Below are 22,156 nucleotides of genomic sequence, written 5' to 3' on the forward strand. Positions count from 1 at the left end.
TTAACAATTCTTTTGAATAACGTAATACTTTTGTTTTGAACATTTTTTGGGATCTTGTTGTAAAAGCCCACATCGCCCCACAAAAGACTTACTGACTCGACTTAGCCGAGTAGTAGGCATCATCTGTGTATGTCTGTTCCTGGTGTTAACATTATGGTTATGACAGTTTCTAGCAAATTCACTTATGTGCCTATGAACATACATAACATTTTCAAGAATATATTGAGAAGCAACAGTCAAGATGTTAATTTCTTTGAATTTTGCTCTCAATGATTCTCTAGGACCTAGGTTATAAATAGCCATTTGAATGAGTTCGGCTATTACTTCAGAAAACTGACAAAAATCGACTAGAATTGCCAGTCTGTTTAATCATCAACATTGATTTTGCCACTAGCAAGGTCAATGAGTTGATTAGAAAATATTTCCCCAGATCGATAATTTTGCTATTCGACACGCATATTCTTATGGACAATATTGATGGAGGACTTTCAACATGCATTGAGGTCTATTAATATTATAATTCAACCATCGATCCACCAGCACAGTTTAGGTTGTTTCGCTTATTATCTTTTTTAGTTTTGCACCCAAAGGCTTTTAATGTTACATCGTGCATTCATCCCACACTATCAACTACATGACTTCGTTTCAGATCGGAGTTTCGATATTAAATGGTAAATTTTATTTATATAACATAGTAAACTTTTTTTATTCTTTTACTGAATATCCTATATTAAACAAATTACGCCAGCTGTTTGACTGCCAATTTTTATATGAAAAGAACAGTGCTGTTTTTACTATTTTACATATATTTCCAAAAATATATAAAAAAATGTCTAAGCCCAAAATTCGAGACCGGCTCGACCAATACGAAAAAATTTTTTTTGAAGTTGCTTAAGTTACATGGACGGTTTTAATTACAAATTAAAACAAAAATAAATATTTATTGGATATTATATATAGAAATAGAAGGTAAGGTAATAAGGATATATTGTCATTTTATTTTGACAAACTAATTGAAGACAAAACACTGATATACTGTTTGCGACTCCATGTGGCTTTGTTTACTATCTTGAAATAAATCCTTGTCCTATATTGTTGACAGCGGAGTCTTCGGCCACAAGTTGGTTACTGGAAAAATTAGGTCCAACAGTATCACGTCGTCCTCGCAGCCTGCTTGCTAAAACTCTCAAACGACTAAATCTCGTTGAACTTGCCAAAATTAATGATAGACACACCAGGAGAAGAAAGATAGTAGCCGTCTGAAAAAAATTCAGAGTTTATTTATTTATTTATGCATAGGACGAAAATTATCTTTCTTGTGCTGTAGGTAATTTATCAATAACCAGATTCGTACAAGGAAATCTTAGACTTTTCTTACTAAATACTTGAGTAATTTTAATAGTTATTCTTTCTTGATAAGAGAGATAAAGCTAGTCAATTCATTATATAATATCATTTCAATTTTTAATTCAAATGAAATGAAATCAAATCAGAATATATTTATTTTCTCTCACAATAAAAACTTACAATACACAGTTTATTAAAATCTATATTGATACGTTGTTATAATTGTGAGACAACAAAATACCTGTGCTACAAGTCACCGGGCCCCCAAAGCACATGGTTAAAATGATGGAGCGAATATACAAAAAATAAATATATTATAACGAAACTTAATTAGATAAACAAAACTTAATTAGATACAGAAAGTAATTGGTGTTAGTGTAGATGATGGTTATGTGAAGGTGTGTGTGTGTGTGTAGTGACTTGGTTTATGTGTTGTAGAAAATTTTTACCTTATAATATTAAGTAAATTTTTAGTTTCAGTGTAGTCCAAGTGTTTCAGCCATTCAAATAGAAGTTTTTTACTTTTTTGATAGTTTACTTTGTGTAATTTTAACTCTTTATTTATCTTATTAAACAAAAAGCCACCTAAATAACACGGGAATCTATTGATGAAGTATGTATTAAATTTTGGTATGCTAAATAATTAGGTATCCGTTGTTTCAAAACTTCCATGAAAAGACCCAAATAAAAACCAATAATTTAATTATATTTTTACTTAGTCATATCAGCCGGAAGACGTCCGCTGCTGGACAAAAGTCCCCCCAAATATCTCCACAACCTGCGACCTGCGCTACCCTCATCCAACGTATTTCAGCGATCTTGACAAGATCATTGGTCCATCTCGTGGGGGGCCTCCCAACACTGTGTCGTCCGGTACGTGGTCGCCATTTGAGGACTTTACTGTCCCAAAGTCCATTTGTCCATCGAACTATGTGCCTTGCCCTGACACTCCAATTTCACAATCATTTGCAGCGATGTGTCATTGAGTTTGGTTCTCCCTCGGATCTCCTCATTTCTGATTCGATCTCGTAGGGAAACGCCGAGCCTAGCCCTCTCCATTGCTCTCTGAGCGACCATGAGCTTTCTCATCAGGCCCATAGTTAGTGACCACGTCATCACTGGCAACACACACTGGTTGAAAATCTTCATCTACAGGCACTGTGGTATTTCCTGAACGCTGCCAATCCGAGTTATGTTTGCCGAGTGACGTCTTTCGCGAAGTTGGACCTACCTAACTGGATTGTTTGTGTAAAATATTTTCACTTGTTTCATAATTATTTTTGTTCAAAAGTACGTAATATATTTTGATATAAAAATAATGAAATATATAAACACGAAAGAAAGGAGAGAAAAATCATTTATTCAATTAGGTCCAAATAACACTTGTGAATGTCAAAGTTTTACCACCACTTCGGAAAAGTTGAGCTTTAATGAGATTGCAATTGCAGAAAACTTATTGCTACACTTTTTTTAATCTACATTAATTACAATTTCAATATTTCATCATATTTAAATTATAAATTATTTAAAGCACAAGCACTTTTTGAAGCAATTACAAAAACAAAAATATCCAAAAAACTAAAACAGTGAGACAGATAAATTGCCCTGTACTTTCCCCGGGGCGTAAAAATAATAAGGCAGTCCCAGGCCCATAGGTGCCGTAAGAGGCGACTAAGCGCTTTTTAGAAGTGGGAGAGTCACGATGCCGTCTTATGACGTCAGAACAATCGGGCCACACTCGTCCGGGTTAATTATCACACTCGCACAGAATACCGGCGTGAAGTAGCGGACTTTTGCAATATCAGGGGAATTCGCTCCAATTTAAACGCCGTACACCGCCACCTTGAGACGGCTCAGCCGGCCTTGTGTTACCTTACGGAGATGTAGATATCCTTACCTCGCGATACGTCATATTTAACGTACCCCGGGTACAAATTTGAGCATAATTTTTGCCTCATGCCGGGGTATGTGTGTACGTTAGGGAGGATATCTGCAGTCGCCGTCTCGCTAATTTTGAGGGTAGGGACCTGTCTACTCTCTGGCTCCGCATAGACTTAGAGAACCGCGTCCGCATCTATGCGTGTGTCTACAGGTCCCACAGTAGTAACGCAGAAACCGATCATCTGCGTTCAAGCGGCAATTGACGACGTGCTTACACAGATCCCCTCCGCTGAAATCGTAGTCTTGGGTGATTTCAACGATAACAATGCCGTATGGCTTGGATCACGTACCACAGACTACGCAGGGCGATCTGTGCATAATTTTGCATTGGCGTATGGTCTGTCCCAATTGGTTGAATCACCAACGTGGCTCCCGGATGTGGATGTGTACATGCCGTCCTTATTAGATCTTCTGCTGACTACACATCCCTATGGTTACCAGGTCTTTGTCGACGCCCCTCTCGGAACGTATGACCATTGCCTGGTAAGGAGTGTTGTGCCTATCCGACGCCAACGTCGCAGACCACCAGCAACCCGCCGCGTTTGGCACTACAAGTCAGCAGATTGGGATAGGATGCGTTCCTGTTTTGCATCCTACCCAAGGGGCAAGGTTTGTTTTTTTTTATGGAATAGGAGGACAAACGAGCGTACGGGTCACCTGGTGTTAAGTGATCACCGCCTTTGTTTCCCTTCGGATGATCCTAATGCCTGCGCCGTTGCAGTAGGCGATGTGAAACTACAGGGCATGGATATTTTTTTTTATACCAAGCTCTGTAGTACCGATCGGTGGCAGATCACAGCCCTGGTTCGATGCGTCAGTTAAAGCAGCATCTGACTGGAAAAAACAGGGGTATCGAACTTTGGTTGCGGCGCTGGGCACAAAGGATCTGAACTGCAAAGTTTTTAAGAGGAAATATAACTGCGCCTCCAGATTTTTTAAATCCCCCGTGCGAAATCGAAGCACGTCGTCAAAATCGGCGAGCATCTTTCCAGTTACCCAACCGGAACACGCAAGTTCTGGTCGTTGTCGAAAGCTGCTCTTGGTAACTTCAACCAGCCGTTCCTGCCACCGTTGCACATGATGCAATGCCACCCTGGCCCATACGGCAAACGAGATATCCGATCTCCTGTGCGCTCTTTTTGCCTCCAACTCGACTCTTGATGACAACCATCCGACGATCCCGCGGTGTCAGAGCTCTATGCCTGAAGTACAGTTCAGACAGAAAACTGTTAGGCGAGCTCTGTTTTCGTTGGACGTCAGGAAGTCGATTGGGCCGGATGGCATTTCTCCAATCGTGCTTAGAACGTGTGCTCCTGAGTTGGCGCCAGTGCTAACGCATTTATTCCGGCACTCTTATTCAAAAGGCGTAGTCCCTGAATCATGGAAGTCAGCCCTTGTCCATCCGATCTAAAAAAAGGAGACAGTTTGGATCCGGCAATGTACAGGCCTATTGCTATTACCTCCTTGCTCTCCAAAATCATGGAGAGGATAATCAACCGCCAGCTCTTGGTATACCTAGAGGGTCACCAGTTGATCAACAACCGACAGTACGGCTTTCGCCATGGTCGGTCAGCAGGTGATCTTCTGGTATACCTAACACAAAGATGGGCGGCGGCTATTGGCTATATTGAAGCATTAATAGAAATGGTTGCTTCTTTTACGGCAAATTTTAACAATTCATTACAGTCACCCTTCAAAACTAAATGAGTTACTGAAAGTGGTATGTAAATATGCATATTATTTTATGTAACACGCCAAATCAGTATGATGCATGGAACAATTGCAATATACAATGGTTCCAAAGAATGAAAATATGTTTAATTATTATAAGTATATTATATATTTGCTAACCACAAAACTAGTACCCATAAAATAATAACTTATATCATACCTTGTTCGCCATTTTCTGGTTGAGACTTTATTATTAATTAAAGAATTCGCATCATTTTATATGTTTTATATCAAGACTTATCATTGTATTACTTAATGCGTATTCGATAAATTACCTTTATCTTCATTGTAAGGTGCTGCAATTAGTGCTAGATACAGTAACTTACATTATTTTAATTAAGTTATCATCAGAGGTGAAACGCTCGTTCTTGCAGATCATTCCAATGCCTGTTAAGGTTGTATGAATATTTATTTAATCAATTTCTTCAGGAAACGAATAGCCATAAGTATATATAACAACTATAGGTATATGCATAAAACAGCCGTATGAATAATATTATAGAAATTTAAAGAAATTAAAAGGATTTTTTTTTATAATGAAAAGTGACAAGAGGTGCAATGCGTTCACCAGATGGTAAGTAGTCCTACTCCAACCCATTGCTAATACGAACTGAGTCACCCTGCAATGGATCAAAGGACACAGTATTTGACTGGGTAATGATGCTGCCGACAAACTAGCCAAAGGGGATCTGATGCTGTGGTATATTGACTGGAATCACTGCTACCTATAGGTAGATGAGACAGGTGAAGTATAATTCATGCGAAAACAAAACATAGAAAGAAGAAATATGAACAGTAACTGAAACAACGCACTTTGAAGAATGGAGAAATGGTTAAGACTGCAAGCAAACAAAGAATGCAGTTCTGGTGCCATCAATGAGGTTTTCACGCAACTTTACCAGAATACACACAAAATTAAAGGTATTTTATGCAGTCAGAGTCCCTTAAACAATCACCTATCTACTTTAAGTGTTACGCATAGTGGTTTATGCAGAGGATGCATGGAGGCAGAAGAAACGTCACTGCATGTGCTTACAGACTGCAGGAGCGTTGACGAACAATGGGAACAAAATCTCCAATCGCTAGTATCGCACTATCTGAAAAGCTTCCGCAGTATTCTGAAAAGGTTGCATTATTTCTAGAAGGGCCTGGGCTAGTTAGTACAATCAAGAGGCTAAGTGCGCAAACAGCTTGTACAAACAGTTGTTTAACTGGTAAACTAAACTAGTACAGTAATTTCACTAGCTAAGTTATCGATGGACCTCTGCTTCCCGGCAGAGAACGACCGGAGCAGAGTTAATTTAATATAAAGGCACTGAAGCATTTCTCTTCCAAATGTATAGCAGAGACTGCCTTTCAATAAGTGTTTTCAAATAGATTGTGGGGGAGACTCTACTAAAAACTTTACATAGTTTAAAAAGGTAAGTAGTAATAATAATAATAATACGATCAAGCGAACTCACAAACTAATCTGATGTCATCTACAGATTGTAGTTCTGTCGTGGTGGACGTCGAGACTGTAACTGTAAGTACCCATGATAATGAGCAATTGAGGAGGGCTTTGGAAGATTCACGATTTCAGACGAATACCAGCTTCTGGGAAACCGCGACTTCCCCGTTTTTCTACGCATAATCGTAACATATCGTTAGTTGTGGCTCTGGATCGTATACTTGATACCTATTTACAATCTACCCAAAACCTCGCTGATACACATTCGATCCTTTACTGTGCAGCCATTGCAGCATGCCGGGTCGCTCATGTCAGATTTCCGGATTCTGATAGGGGGGCACGGGTCGCTGGTGAAACACCTCATTGGCAAAAAAGGATCGAACAACGTATCAATGCTGCTAGAACCAAGATAGGCAAACTAATCTGTTTTAGATCGGGTAATACCCGCCTAAGAGTCATGCGTTTTGTGACACAGGCCTTTGCTGGAACAAATATAAAACCTAAAGATTATAGTACCTGTGTCACGGAACGAATTGACTATCTAAAGCAGAAGGTTTCCGCGTGGGCGAACCGGATCCACCGCTATAAAAAACGCGCAGACAGATATCATCAGAATCGCATATTCCAAAGTGACCAAAGAAAGGTATATAGAGGTTGGGAAGACAACGCACCCGGTGGTACTGATGTTCACCTGCCAATTATGGATGAGATGTATTCTTTTTGGAAAAATATTTGGTCGGTGCCCATCATCCACACTGACAATGAATGGATGAATACCGTTGAGCGCTCGTATGAACAGTTGCAACCTATGGCGCCTGTTGTTATTAGTCCACTTGATGTTATAAACGCAATTAGTTTAACCCACAAATGGAAAAGCCCAGGGCCAGATGGATAACAAAATTTTTGGTTGAAATGGTTGCAGTCTTCACATGGGTGCTTAGCTAAACAATATCAGGAAGCCATTAAATCGGAATCCCTCCCTTCTTTTATGACTACAGGTATCACCTTCCTGCTCCATAAATCGGGTAGTGCCGTGGATCCAAGAAACTTTCGACCAATAACATGCTTACCCACAATCTATAAGCTCCTTACATCCATATTGACATCAAAATTAAATAAACATTTTTGTGAAATTAAAATTTTAGACCCTGCTCAAAATGGATGTAAGATTGGGTCCTGTGGTACAAAGGAGCCCCTCCTCATTGACATGGCTGTTAACCAACAGGTTCGTCGAAATAAGAAGAACCTCTCTGCCGGTTGGATTGATTATACGATGGCCTATGATTCGGTGCCTCATACGTGGTTGAACTGTACAAAGTAGTACGAGTACTGGAACTGTACAAAGTAAATAATGTTCTGTCTGTTCAGAATGTATTCGTTCATAATGCTTTAATCAAAATGTTTACACTTTCACTTGATAGATGGCGTTGTATTTAATTGTATTCACTTTGCATCGCGCTATAACTATTTACTTACAATATAGGGTTGTGTCGTAAAAAGTTCAGAGCTTCCGACAATAGCTCAACACTTTAAAGAGATCTCGCGACGCTTCTTTGACAAGGCGCCTAACCATCCCAACATCTTGGTTAGGAAGGCATGCGGGTACACCCCCCTTCACCATAGTCTCAACCCAATAAGACGTCCCAGACACGTAACGGTAGACCCGGATGACGACATCACCATCGCGAACGCGACACCCACACAAACTCCGACACAGACACGCACACACCGCCTTCGCAGGCGTAGGCGCGGTCAACCACCGCAAACCACTGGCACTCGTCACTCTGACGATGGCCAGCGGCCCGCACCCTAGATACATCACACATTGTTTTGATACCCGACGAGACGTTAGTCCTCGTCCTGTAATCGCTTCACTACACTCACTTACACACGGACTGACTGACGGACTGACATACACCACTTACACAATCACAAACACACTCCACAAACAGACACAAACACAAACATACATGCACACAAACATTTACACTACGTACATACATACAAACACACATACTTGCAATCATAAACACATACATACACACTTACATACATTACACAAAACATCACCACACTCGCCGGCGAGTGTGCTCTTATCACCTTTTCATCTTTCATCTTCATTTCATCTTCATTTTCATTCTCTCTCCTTCCCACAAGCACACAGCCGGTCTGAGGTTCGAGTCTCCTTAGGAGACGCCCCGCGACTGTTGTTGCGTAGTCTTTGCGGCCTCCACGGCCCACGTCCTACTTCGCTGTGAAAGCCAGAGCTGCTAACAGCACAGAGGAGGTTTTAGTCGGTATGGGGTGTCCGCTTACGCGGACACTCGAGTCCGACATATTACGCCCCGTTCCGGGGCGTAAATACGTAACAGTATTTCCTCCTCTCAAAAAAAAAAAAAAAAAAAAAAAAAAAAGATAAATCGCTTTCAGCGGCCCAGGGTGTGGGAGGCATATCAATCATAACTGTGAGCCAAACAACTGCAACCTATCTTTTAATTTAACAGCGGAACTTTTGCTTCGTCACCAAACTCCTCACATCCTGATTCGAATAGGAACTTCTTACATTATATATAAATGTATAGTAAAATAATTATAAATAACAAATATTAGTAATAAATTTATTATTATTGCATAGGTCAAAATTTTCCAATTTCTCCAAATTCACAGAGGAGCTAGGACGATATATACTGCAAATTGACTTTTGACAATTTTTTGAGCAGTAGTACAGGTTCAGTGCGTGCTAGGATTTTGGCCGTGGGTAAGCATGTGGCCGGTTACTGGCTTCACGCGTACCCTTCGTCAAAATATACAGGAACATTTCTTAAGCCTGAAACGCTCCCAATCGCAACATGTCTACGGCTTGGGGCTTCGGTCTGCGCTCCTCATAAAATGTCGACAAGCTCAAGGACATCACGGACTGTCATGCCAAAAAAGTGCGGGCCGCTTCTCGAGACATGGCGCACCTACAGATATCATACGCCGGTCCCTTGCCACCGTCAACGTGCTAAGTCTACTTGAGCCGATTGGTATTGCAAGAGAAGATGGGACCGGTGATGGTATGGGATGCAACCTCTTCAAACACGCGTGCCTTGCATCATCCATGGTCGCTGTCGATTGTCACCCATTAGAAAAATAAATTAATACTATTTTAATTTGATCAAAATTCATATACGATATATGTTTGAATCCTATTAAAAACTATTGAATTAAGTTAATCAAAGAAATACATTTTACAAGTTTGATAATTTTACTGCTTTTTCCTACAAGCAAGGTGATTATAGTGTATATTGATTCAGTCACTACATAAAACCATTAGACCAATAGGAGAGATTACGTAATACAATACAAAATCGTAGATGTACATAGTAAGTCTATTTATGAGTATTTGTAAGGTTGTCATGTACTATTTAATCAATCAATCAATCAATCAATCAAATTCTTTATTTTTTTAATTATTTAATTATATTCTATTTTATATTATACAATATATTTTTTTATGAAAATAAAGCCCAAAAAATCTGAGCAGTACTACAATTGCGCTCGTCACCTTGAGACATAAGATGTTAAGTCGTGTGTTTTTTGTGGAATAAATTTGTCTCGCTGTGAGGTGCTGAAGTTGCCCGATTTCTAAGCGGTGTACAAGTAATTAAAACACTTAGAAAATTAACTCTTGTTGACACTTAGAAAAAATATCACAAGACATCTTTAATAATTAGAACAGATACAACATGGATAAGGAATTAAGAAAGTTAAAAGATATTAAGGGAAAGATTGAGAAGGGATTCATTAACTTTAAAAAATCACCAAAAGAACGTATTACCCATAATTATATAGACACACGACTGGAATTATTGGAGAATCAGTTGAAAAATTTTACTGCTAAATACGAAAAAATAGTAGGTGCGGGCGAGGAGTTCTTCGACTATTTTGAAGAGGATGTAAATGAAAAAGTATGTGTAATTTATTTCAATTACAAGGTGGAACTTAAAAATGCATTGTCTCAGTTAAAGTCCCACAGCGCCCATGCAGAAACTTGTGATGTTGCCAATGTAAGACCACCAAAAATAATCCTACTTTTAAAGGGAAATACACTGAATGGTCATCATTCCACGATTTGTTTATATCACTTGTGAATAATGATAAAAAGTTAGATGACGTCCAACGTCTTCATTATTTGAAAACACAGTTGTCAGGTGAAGCAGAACAGTTAATTAAACACATTCCTATAACTGATGGTAATTAAAAAAGTGTTGGGAAATGTTAGAACATAGATTTAATAATAAGAAATTCACGTGAACTTGTATTTTAAAAAGATTTTTCAGTCAACGAAACATTGTGACAGAATCATCTAGTGCTTTAAAAAACTTGCTTGATGTAACAAGCGATTGTTAACATGAGCTAACCAATCTTGGTATTGACGTTAGTTCATGGGATATAGTTGTTATTTATATCATAAGTTTGAAGTTGGACGTAGAATCGAGAATGCAGTGGGAATTACACGTTATTAAATCCTCCAACGAACTGCCATCTTTTCAGAAATTTCGCGAGTTTATTGAGACACGTTTCCGAGCCCTAGAATTCATTATCCAAGCAGTAAAATGTAAGTGATCAACATCAACAACCTCTTCAACATCTCATTCCAAAGTATTGCATGGCATTATTAAAGTTTCATGTCCGCATTGCTCAGAGAAGCATAAATTATCGAACTGCAAAAAGTTCAGTAATGCAAACAGTGACGAGCGCCGTGATATTGCAAAATTATTAGGCGTATGTTTTAATTGTCTAGCAAGTCATCACACTTCAAAAGTATGTAGAGTTCTTTCTAAATGCCGAATTTGCCAGCGAAAGCACCATACGTTGCTACATCCTAAAATCCCCGGTGGTACTAGTGCGATGGCCACCAATGCGATGCATACTCAAATTGAGGAAAACGAAATGTTAAAACGATTATGGGAACTAGATTCAGAACCTGATTTGACTAAAAGGCTTCTCACGCCTGAAGAACAAGCGTGTGAGGACTTTTATGCGACAACCACTAAAAGGGATGAATATGGTCGATTTGTAGTCAAACTGCCTTTTCGTTCTGAAGATCCGCTTTGTAAATATGGTCATTCCAAAAATATTGCGGTCAAAAGATTGCAAGGACTAGAAAGGAAATTGGCTGGGAACATTGAATTAAAACAACAGTATGTTGATGTGATGAATGAATATTTATTGCTTGGTCATTTAGAAAAAATTATTGACGAATCAGACCGAAATAAAAGCGATGCAGTTTATTTACTACACCACGCAGTGGTGAGACAAGATAAACTGACCACTAAAGTTCGAGTATGATGCGTCATGTAAGGGAACTAATGGAGTTTCCTTAAATGACACCTTGATGGTAGGACCTACTCTCCAGGCAGATTTGAGACACACTGTCATGAGATGGCGACAACATCCAATCTGTCTAGCAGCAGATATTGTTAAAATATATCGCCAAATTAGGGTTGCTCGGACTACTGACTTCCAAAGGATTGTCTGGAGAAAAGATTCTAGCAAAGAAATTGAGTATTTTCGGCTTCTGACGGTAACCTTCGGAACATCATGCGCACCGTACCTAGCAGTCAAATCATTGCATCAAATTGCTTGCGATGAAGGTAAAGATTATCCATTAGCTGCTGAACGGATAAAGACAGACTATTACATGTAGTAAGAATTTACAATGAAATGAACAATTTATTAGAGAAAGGAGGATTTTGGCTACAGAAATGGACAAGTAATAAGATGCACTTATTGGAGGAATTAGAAGAAAATTCAGGAAAGGATTTGGAAACAAAAATAGATAAAATAACTAAAATTTTAGGACTTTCCTGGAACAGAAACACGGATGAGTTGGAATACTCAGTAAAAATGTTACCACTGACAGAATCTGTAACAAAACGTGCCGTGATTTCAGAAATATCACGACTTTATGACCCGTTGGGATGGATAGCTCCGTGTATAATAAAATCCAAAGTTTTATCCAAAAATTATAGATCACTGGAATAGGCTGGGATGTGGAGTTGCCATCAGAACTTCTACAAGAATGGATATGTTACAAGGCAGAGCTGGAAAAGCTGGTTGACTTCCACATTCCGAGATGGATTGGCAAACGGGAAGGAAATGCGGTCATAGAGCTGCACGGATTTAGTGATGCATCTAATGTAGCATATGCAACTGTCGTGTATTTTCGAGTTGTCAATAGTGATGGTGAAATACTCTCACACCTTTAAACGCCAAAACAAAGGTAGCTCCGATTAAACAACTGTCCATTCCTCGCTTAGAATTGTGTGGCTCTGTCTTAGTGGCAAAATTGTTAACCGAGGTATCAGAAGTCATGAATATTCCAAAAGCCAATATACACGCTTGGACCGATTCTTCTGTTGTCTTAGCCTGGTTAAGAGATCATCGAAGTTGTTCGAAAACTTATGTAGCTAATCGCACGTCCGTGATTATTAGTTTACTGGATAATACTCAATGGGCTCATGTGCAGTCCAAACACAACCCGGCAGATATTGCATCTCGTAGAGAATCGCCAGCTGGTCTTCTTAATAGTGATCTTTGCAAGCGAGGACCAAGTTGGTTAAGAAGCGATCCAATACAATATACAAGACCTCCTGTAATACGCACCCGCGAGGACATATGAGCCAAGGTCAACAGTCAATCTGGTATCGGATTATGATATTAACTGGGTATAGCGGTTTTCATCTTTAAAAAAGCTTATTAGAATAACAGCGTATTGCAGAAGGTTTTTACAAACAATAAAACGTCGCAAAGCTTATATTAAAATTTCAGGCTACCTTTCAGTTACAGAACTTCGTGAAACCCTAGATCAATGTATAAGACAAAGTCAGTATCAATGGTTCCAGGCCGAAATTGTAGCGCTGGAAAATAATATCCCGTTGGATAAGGAAAGCCCATTGTATAATTTTAATATTTTTATTGATGTTAATGGAATATTGCGCGTAGGAAGTAGACTGCGAAATTCATTACTTCATACTAATACGAAGCACCCAATTGCTATACCTCATGATTCAAGATTGGCCAAATTAATCATTGGTGACGCACATGAGAGCACCTTTCATGGTGGACAATAGCTAATGCTTAACTTAATACGTACCAACTAATGGATCAACCGGCTAAAAAATATGGTTTGAGCTCATATACGTTGCTGTGTTCCCTGTATACGGTATTCTGCCACCACAAAACATCAAATGATGGGTGACCTTGCAGAGTGACCCCAAGCAAACCATTTCTGAACTCTGGTGTCGACTATGCAGGGCCTATTAATATGAGAGTCTTGAAAGGCCACGGACATCGGTCTTTTAAGGGTTATATCTGCCTGTTTGTGTGCATGGCCACGCGCGCCGTACACATAGAACCTGTATCGGATTTAAGGTACGTGCTTTCAACAGCTGGGTAATGCCCCTATTAATATACGCTTTCGGCATTCTAAAGTGGACTAAGACCAAGCTTGACGCCCTAGATAGAAAGGTCCGTAAAATACTGATGACACACCGGATGCACCATTCATGCTCATCTTTCATGAGATTATACATCCCACGGAAATGTGGAGGCCATGGAAGGTTTCTAAGTGCCAAAAACCTGTACAATCGTGAGCTGTATTATCTCAGGGAATATTTCCTACGTAAAGAATGGGCAGTGCATCGAGAAATTGTGGCAGTAGACAATGGACTTACTCCGCTCTCTTTATCCAAAGAGAATTGGCGAAAACCGGTGATACTCAGTACTCAAGAACGCATGAATGCATGGAGGGGAAAAGAGCTTCATGAAAAAAAAAGGCATTTATTTTCTCAAAATTGATTCCTTTAGAATTCTTTTTGATGTCATGGACGGCTTTACCGGGCTCTCTACGGATCTGATATAGACACGATTTCGTCTGTGACCTAGCTACGATTTGGTGACCTCTTTGGGGAAACTGAAGGTTTTGCCTGTGCAATTGCTGATGAAGTTATCAAGACGAATAACTACCGAAAATACATCATGAAGGATGGCACAGTAGACATATAGTGGGCGTGCCATCATGCTGGTGAGTCTATCAGACATATTATTTCCGGTTGTTCTCGTCTTGCCAATGGAGAGTATTTGCACAGACACAACCAAGTACCCAGGATTATCTATCAGCAACTTGCTCTTCGATACAATCTTGTGCATTTTGAAGTCCCGTATTAAAAGTATACTCCGGAGCCAGTTCTGGAAAACAGCCGTGCCAAGCTCTACTGGGACCGATCTATGATCACAGACAGAACTACGAGTATCATTGCTAATAAGCCTGATATAGTGTTGGTAGATCGGTTAAAGCGTCGGGCATTTATTGCTGATATCAACGTCCCGTGTGATGATAACCTTGTGAAAGCTGAAATAGATAAATTGTCGAAGTACCTAGACTTAGCACACGAGGTTACTGACATGTGGGATGTTGATTCAACAATAATTGTCCCAATAGTCGTTTCCGTTAACGGTCTTATAGCAAAGAGCCTCGACCATCATCTCAAGAGGCTCTCACTTAATAACTGGGTAAACGGTCAGTTACAGAAAGCAGCTGTTTTGGGAACGGCACGCATCGTGCGGAAGTTCCTCAGTCTGTCGCCCAAACCACCGGTGGAATTGTCGTGAACCAACGCCGGCGGGACTCTATTTTTTATATTAATATTTGTAATATTGTTTTTTATAAATATGTTATATATATAAATGTAGAAAATAAGATGAAATTGTAATAAAGAGAATTATAATAAAAACATAAATGACTTTTTAAACAATATTTTTATTATAGATTAGGAATGGAGCCACCCCCCTCAGGCCTTTTAATAATAATTTATATTGTGTGAAATGTTATTGTAATGCTAAACCTACTTACCTCTCTATATAATCTAACATACTCTAGTCTAGCCTTCTTTATCAAAAAAGCCTTGATATATATCTTAAATTTGTGTTCACTGAGTCCAGTATACTAATTATTTCCAGTAGGTCTACTTTTATTCAATAAAAATCGAAGTTTCGCGTGTTGCCTGCTACGCTACGGTTCCATTGGTTCCAAAGTTTCGTCCCAAACGTTATTGTTTGACATTTCGAATTTCTAACACCTACTAGAATGACGTTCTATACGTAACGTCATTGACCTACTCTAATCAATGACGCTCTATACATATGGACATATCATTCGCAGTCTGATAACGGAACGGCAAAAGTGTGCTTAAAGACAATGTAAGCACACTTTTCACATTAGTCGTGTGTCAGCTGTGTGTCAATCAACAAGCCTAAGTGTGCTATAAAAAGTTCTTAAAAGCGTAAGAAATTTAATAAAACGAATATTTTTTCGTTAAATATGGTACAATTATTGTCAAGACCCCAGACAAGACACGCTTGTCAGAATGGGACAAATGAAAGGACACAGTCAGAAATGAAAACAATAGAGTCGCTCTTTTTAACCGACTTAAAAAAAGGAGGAGGTTCTCAGTTTGTCGATATGTTTATTTTATGTTTGTTACCTCAGAACTGGAGTCGGTGTCAGCCAAGGTAGGTTTGTAACTACATACATAGTTATAGGTGAGATGTGCTTGAGTCGCACACGTCATGACGTGAGGAGGCGAGAGGCGAGAGCGGGGTCGCGGCGGGAGGACACCGATACAAAATAACAATAATCGTTACTAGAACAATATTTATTAATTAGATTGTATAAAAATACGCAATTATTTTTTTTTATACTTTTTAGTGCATATTATATCTATTGTTTTGGAATAGAGTTTTGAAGTCGGTTGTTCTTTTGTTAAAATTTTGTTAAAGGCCTAGTGAACAATGATTAGGAATATTGTATTTTGTGTAATGTGAGCGGCTTACAAAAATATGAACACTTACATACTAGTGCTATTTACACGTTATCACGGAAGTATCGTTACCTAGTCATAATTGATACTTATTTACATTGTACATATGTAAAAGCTAATATTTTTCAGCTTTCCAGTACAAGATATAATGAAAGGGAGTTGGCGCCAGTTGGTAGCAAGAGAGAGATGTGAAGAAATTTACAAACACAATCAGCATATTTATATTTCACCACTAATTTAAGTTTTTTGGATTTAACTACATTTAAAATTTGGCAAAAGCTGGCATACAAATATATGTTGATGTCGGCTTACTCTACATATACCAAAAATATACCCTGGAAAAGATGTCTAAGCCTAAAAGATAAAAGACTTGTCCGTAAGTGGGCCTTTCATATTTTTATTTTAAAAACTATATATGAAAGATTTTTAGATTAAGGCCTTCCATCCCAGCCTTATTTGATGATTAAAAATAAAATTTAATACCTGCGTTTTCACTATCATTAACATCTAAAACTCTAATTTTTTATGTTTATTTTAGTATGGATTTGATGATTTTTTTGTTTATTGTAAAAATAACATTCGCTGATATTTTTTTACATTTAAATTAATGTTTTTTTTTATTTTAAAATAAATAAATAAATTTTTTATATGTATCGCACTTGTACATGCTAGAAATACACTCACAGATTATTATTTTTTATATCCAAAGCTTTATCTTTCAAGTGTCAATAAAAGTTTTATGTCAGATTGAGAGGTGTCTCTCACTCCTCACAAGTCACAACAATCAAAACAACCAACAACACAATAAATATATTATTTTTGCTGTAGCCTCTACTAAGCATTATGGAGTAAACTGGGGGAATGTATCAATCATTTTAGGATAGAGCTCGGAGTTTATAGTAAACAGAATTTACCCCTCAGTAATAGTGTATCACATGTTTTTTCACAACGCAATATCAAAATATAGAAAGCCAGGAGACATAAATAGAAGTGATATTATAAAAATATCAACATAAACATCATATCAACCTAAGTAATCGATACTTATAATATAATCTAAGTTGGACAGTCTTTCCTATTCTAGGACTTTTTGGTAAACGTAAACAAACATTTTGGCGTTGACAGCTGAAGGCAGATAACATAAATACCATGTTGATATAAGGCTAGTAAAGACTAACCATATATTTTTGCTTTGTAATATTGCTATATTAAATACAATGGTAGCAGCTTTGATATTTAATTTAACAAAAACGCAGGTGTTTAAAATTATTGAAGTAGCTATTTTAAATTACTAAATTTAATGTTTCGTAGGGCATCGTAGTTTGGTTTAGTTTAGTGACCGCAAAATTAAACAAAACCGAACTAGAAAAACGGGACAGGTCCTGTTATTTAATTCAAGGAACATAACATTTAAATAACCAGTTTAATTAATTATTTTATGTAAATGAAAATATTATATTAAAGTATTAGTTTCTCTCATTAAAGGTTGCCTTAACTTATTATATCCAAATCCCTTTAGAACGTAAAGAAGTATCAAATATAAACACAAGCCAATAAATAAACATATAAAGTTTCCTCTTTATGAGTGTGATTTTTGATTAAAAACGTAAAAGACCTCTGACTGAACAGATCTTGATCGGAAAATAGGAACAGACTGAAGAACGTAAAACTTATAGCAACCCTCTTTTTCGTCTGGGTTTAAAAAAATACCTATCTGATACTCCACTGATGTCACTGTCCAAATCGGATTCTAAATTTAAAATACGGAGCTGAAACTGAAATTGTGTTTACATTGCTGCCTATTGACCAATAATATTTTAAAAAACTGGAGTAAACGCAGAAATATATAGACCTAGGAAGCATATTTTGGTGTCATTTGTGGCATGTGCCATATTTCAGCTTTGCTTTTGTATGAGGTGCATTGTCTATATGTATAGAACGTCATTGACTGTAATAAATTTACGTTGCGTTCGAAATTTTAATGGACGAAACCAAAGATGTTACCTTTTGATTTTGGTAAATGGTAGATTTTGTTGCAAATTTGCTTGCAATGCTTTCAAGAATAATAATAATCATTTATTCAAGTGTAATATTATATGGTACAGAATGTTTTGTGTCCTACCCTCTGCGGTAGGATACCCCGAGTTGCAGAGGATAGGTCCGGCCGAAAGCTTAAAGGTTTAAAAAATTAGAAATTCACTAAAAAAGTTTGTGTGTGTGTGCGTGTATGTTTGCGTGTGTGTGTGTGCGTGTATGTTTGCGTGTTGTGTGTTTTTTAAGTCCATGTTAGTATGTCAAACTGTGAGATAAAATAAGTGTTAGTAATTGATGCTTATGTTTTAATTTTTAGAATATTTTCTGTATCGTCATATGATAATACTACTAGCCATATATTTAAAGATTTTGTTACACTGTATTAATTGTTCATTTTACTTATATTTATATTAAATTTACTAAAGTAGATATAGGCTTATGCCGAATTAAATGCATATTGTGATTCGGGTACGAAATGTGATAATTCTATTTTATCATTAGAGTTTATATTACTTTTTACATGAACCCGTTGAAATTATTCCATAAGTATATCGCTGACAGACAATTAGAAGTTAACTCTCTTCATGTAATTGGTTGATTGGTTGGGTACCTAAGCGGCTTATTGAAAATTGTTTTAGGAGAGTTCTGTGCCCTCGTTCTAACTGAAGCATAAACGTTTTGCCAGCTCCGCCCCTCGCACAAATGCAATAGGTCATGATTGGAGAGATTTGTACAGCATCACAGTTGTCTCGACTGTGGCCACATCTCTTAGATTTCTAAATAATGGAATGAGACGTTTTATTTTATTTTTTGTATTATTAATTTGGGCCGTCCAATTTAGGTGTTCGTCTAGCGTAACACCAAGGAATTACTTAATAATAAATTATATCATTACGGTGTACGAAGAGTATAATAAAATGCTATTAAAAGATTTAATTCAAAAATTCTATAAATATTCATAAAAGGTCACGAAAACATTTAGGCTGGATGCTGGCATACTACTTTTGCTGCTTCAGTGCGTCCACGCGCACGATTTCGCGAGCATCAGTTAGTAACATATAAAGTTATTTAGTTATTATAATTTATTTTAATTATATTCATTATTCGAATTCACAATATAATAATAGAGATTATTATTTCACATGCTGTGCCTCTCTGAGTGTCAACTTTACTATTTTCTTGAAATAAAGCCCTGTCCTATATTGTTGACAGCGGAGTCCTCAGCTACAAGTTGGTTGCTTGAAGTGTTAGGGCCAACATCAGGGCGTCGTACCAGTACTTTAGCCAGTCTGAGTGCAGCAAAACGTTTAAATCTTGTTGCACTTGCCAAAATCAATGATAGGCATGCGAAGAGAACGAAGAGACTTGTTGCCTGAAAAAAAAATTCAAATTTTATTTTTAATAGGTGAACAAACCATAAAGGCCGTAAAGGCCGGCAATGCTCATGTGATTACTCTGGTGTTATGAGTATGTGGGTGGCGGTGATGACTCAAAAAAAAAAAATCTGCGTACGATTTATCTGATGATAATTCCTGCCATCATTACTTGGAACACCAGAGAAAACAAGCGTTACTGACTTTTAAGGCGGATGTACACGTAATTATGTTCCATTGGGCTGGTAACTGAGATAAAAATGTTTTCTAGATTTTATAAATTAATAATAAGCAATTTTAACACACTATAACTATAAATTCCGGAAAGTTGTATCCAACTACAAAGACAATTGTCGCATTTACAATCTGCTGACATTGCAGGAAAGGCGTACTATCTCGGACATAATGTTCTTACGTGATGTGCTGAGCGGTCGTCTCGACTTTCCCTCTCTTCTGGCAGAAATATGCGTACGCGCTCCGTTATTGCGCACCCGTGGCATTTCTACTTTTCAAGTTTCTACTCGTCGTACTAATTATGGCCAGAACAGTGTTCTCACTCGTTGCACAAATGTATATAATAAATCCTTCATAGATATAGATCCATTCTACGGTTCTAGGTTGACCTTTAAAAACCACACCATAAAAAGTATTGTAGAGAAATCTAATTTGTAAAAAATATCTTTATTTATTTATTAATAGATTAAAGTATTAAATGTATGTATTGTACTATTAAATCTGTAAATCTGTGTACCTATCATGTTTTAATCTTATTTATATTCATTTTTCATACTTATACATATAATCCATTGTGCCACCAACGCAGGCACTTTTTATTGCTTTTTTTTAATTTCTCTGATCGTGTGTTATTCATTTTTCATTTTTTTTATTATTGTAAACACTGCTGTTCCTTCCATTAGGTAAGCCGTGGTAGACTATAATTGGCTATGTTTTTGTATTTAATTATATGTGATTATTTTGATAAAAATAAAATAAAATAATAAAAATATGAAAAGGTAAGATTTACGTTTGTATTGTACAATAAAAATTACGTTATAAGTGATACCTTACATACACTTTGGGAATACAGCAACCTCCACCGTGCTATTGCGGTGATATACCATCGCGTATGTATGCGGGGTGTGTTCTCCTTTTCCATCACTTTTTTCCAAATTTGCCACAATGCTATTACTATTAACTTACTTACGCTTATATTCATACACAGAAAGATATTTAAATATATATTACATTGTTAGTAAAACATTCATTTATTTTCTCAAATTACTTTTTTTGAGAATATCATTTTGATGTTAATTACAGTACTACCACCGCTTAGATAATTTCGCTATGAAAGATCGCACAAGAAACTATCACAGAATTCCTTTTGCATTTTTTTAATGATAATTTAATACCCTTACTGCATACGTAATTGCTAAGTCAATCGTAACAGGTTCCATATCCATTGATAATCTGCAGTTGAGTATTAAGATTTACTGCAGAGCCATTTTTCAATTAAACTTTTAAATTCATAGAAATAAACTTTAAACATAGGCCAGGACTTAATAACAAAACTGTTTACATTTTTTTGAACTTTTTTAATATAAGAGGGGGCGAATAGGCAAGTGGCCCACGTGAAGGGGCAAGTACTCCATATGGGGCTGAATTTGCGCCTAACATAGTTGCAGGCGGTGCCTTCTAGTGAAGTACTGTCCCACCTCACTGAGTACACCAAGCTTTTTAGAGGCCAGTTTGGTCTTCTCTTCCAATTGGCCACGGATTTGAACGTCGCTCGATATTCGATAGGGCTGATACAGGCTGCGGACTATGGAGGTATTTGGAGCAGTACAGTAAGAGGAGTGATCTCAAATCGAGGGGAGCACTCCTCCACGTAGGATACATAGGGAGGCTTTTTAGCCATGGACGCACAAACTTGCTTTATGAAGACTGCTAGCATTAATAGCCAACAATTCCTAACTGACCATTTTAAAATAAGAGTCAAATCGTAAAAGAAAAATAATCGAAAAGTGAGAGCGAGAAATATAAATTTTCAAAAATGTACTGGCATAATATGTATTTAAAATTTTCTGTAACAGACTGTCTTTAACCAAGAGTACTGCATCATGAAAAGTTTTTTTCTGCTACGCAAAAATGATATTATTGTAAGCAGTAGCACCCCATACCATAATACCGTATGTCACTGCTATGAAACAAGTGAAAATACTTAGCTGACCTAAGCGTCTTTATTGTAATCTCTCATGTAACTAATTCCATATCAGTATTACTGAGGGCCACAATGGAGCTTTTTATCACTTTTGTGGTAAATAACTAAAGTATTTTGATATTTATTTAATAATCGTAGAGCTGTTATCATTTACAAATTGCAATATTGCATTTTTTATAGAATTTTCTTTAGTTAT

The 22,156-nt window shown here is 37.3% G+C and overlaps 2 long non-coding RNA genes across 2 annotated transcripts in view; both read right to left on the reverse strand.

The window, feature by feature from the left end:
- Nucleotides 1-921: 921 nt before the first annotated feature.
- On the reverse strand, nt 922-5,254 carry LOC126976919 (uncharacterized). The gene is made up of 2 exons (XR_007732022.1): nt 5,180-5,254; nt 922-1,259 (listed from the first exon to the last, which is right to left on the reverse strand). It is a non-coding gene; the product is annotated as an uncharacterized LOC126976919 (long non-coding RNA).
- A 14,179-nt stretch (nt 5,255-19,433) lies between these two features.
- LOC126976907 (uncharacterized) overlaps nt 19,434-22,156 on the reverse strand; it is a 44,379-nt gene continuing 41,656 nt past the window's right edge. Inside the window, exon 2 of the long non-coding RNA XR_007732010.1 lies at nt 19,434-19,741. This is a non-coding gene — a long non-coding RNA (uncharacterized LOC126976907). The remainder of the gene's footprint in view (nt 19,742-22,156) is intronic.

Source organism: Leptidea sinapis, chromosome 42 (assembly GCF_905404315.1).
Source record: "Leptidea sinapis chromosome 42, ilLepSina1.1, whole genome shotgun sequence".
Lineage (NCBI taxonomy): Eukaryota > Metazoa > Arthropoda > Insecta > Lepidoptera > Pieridae > Leptidea > Leptidea sinapis.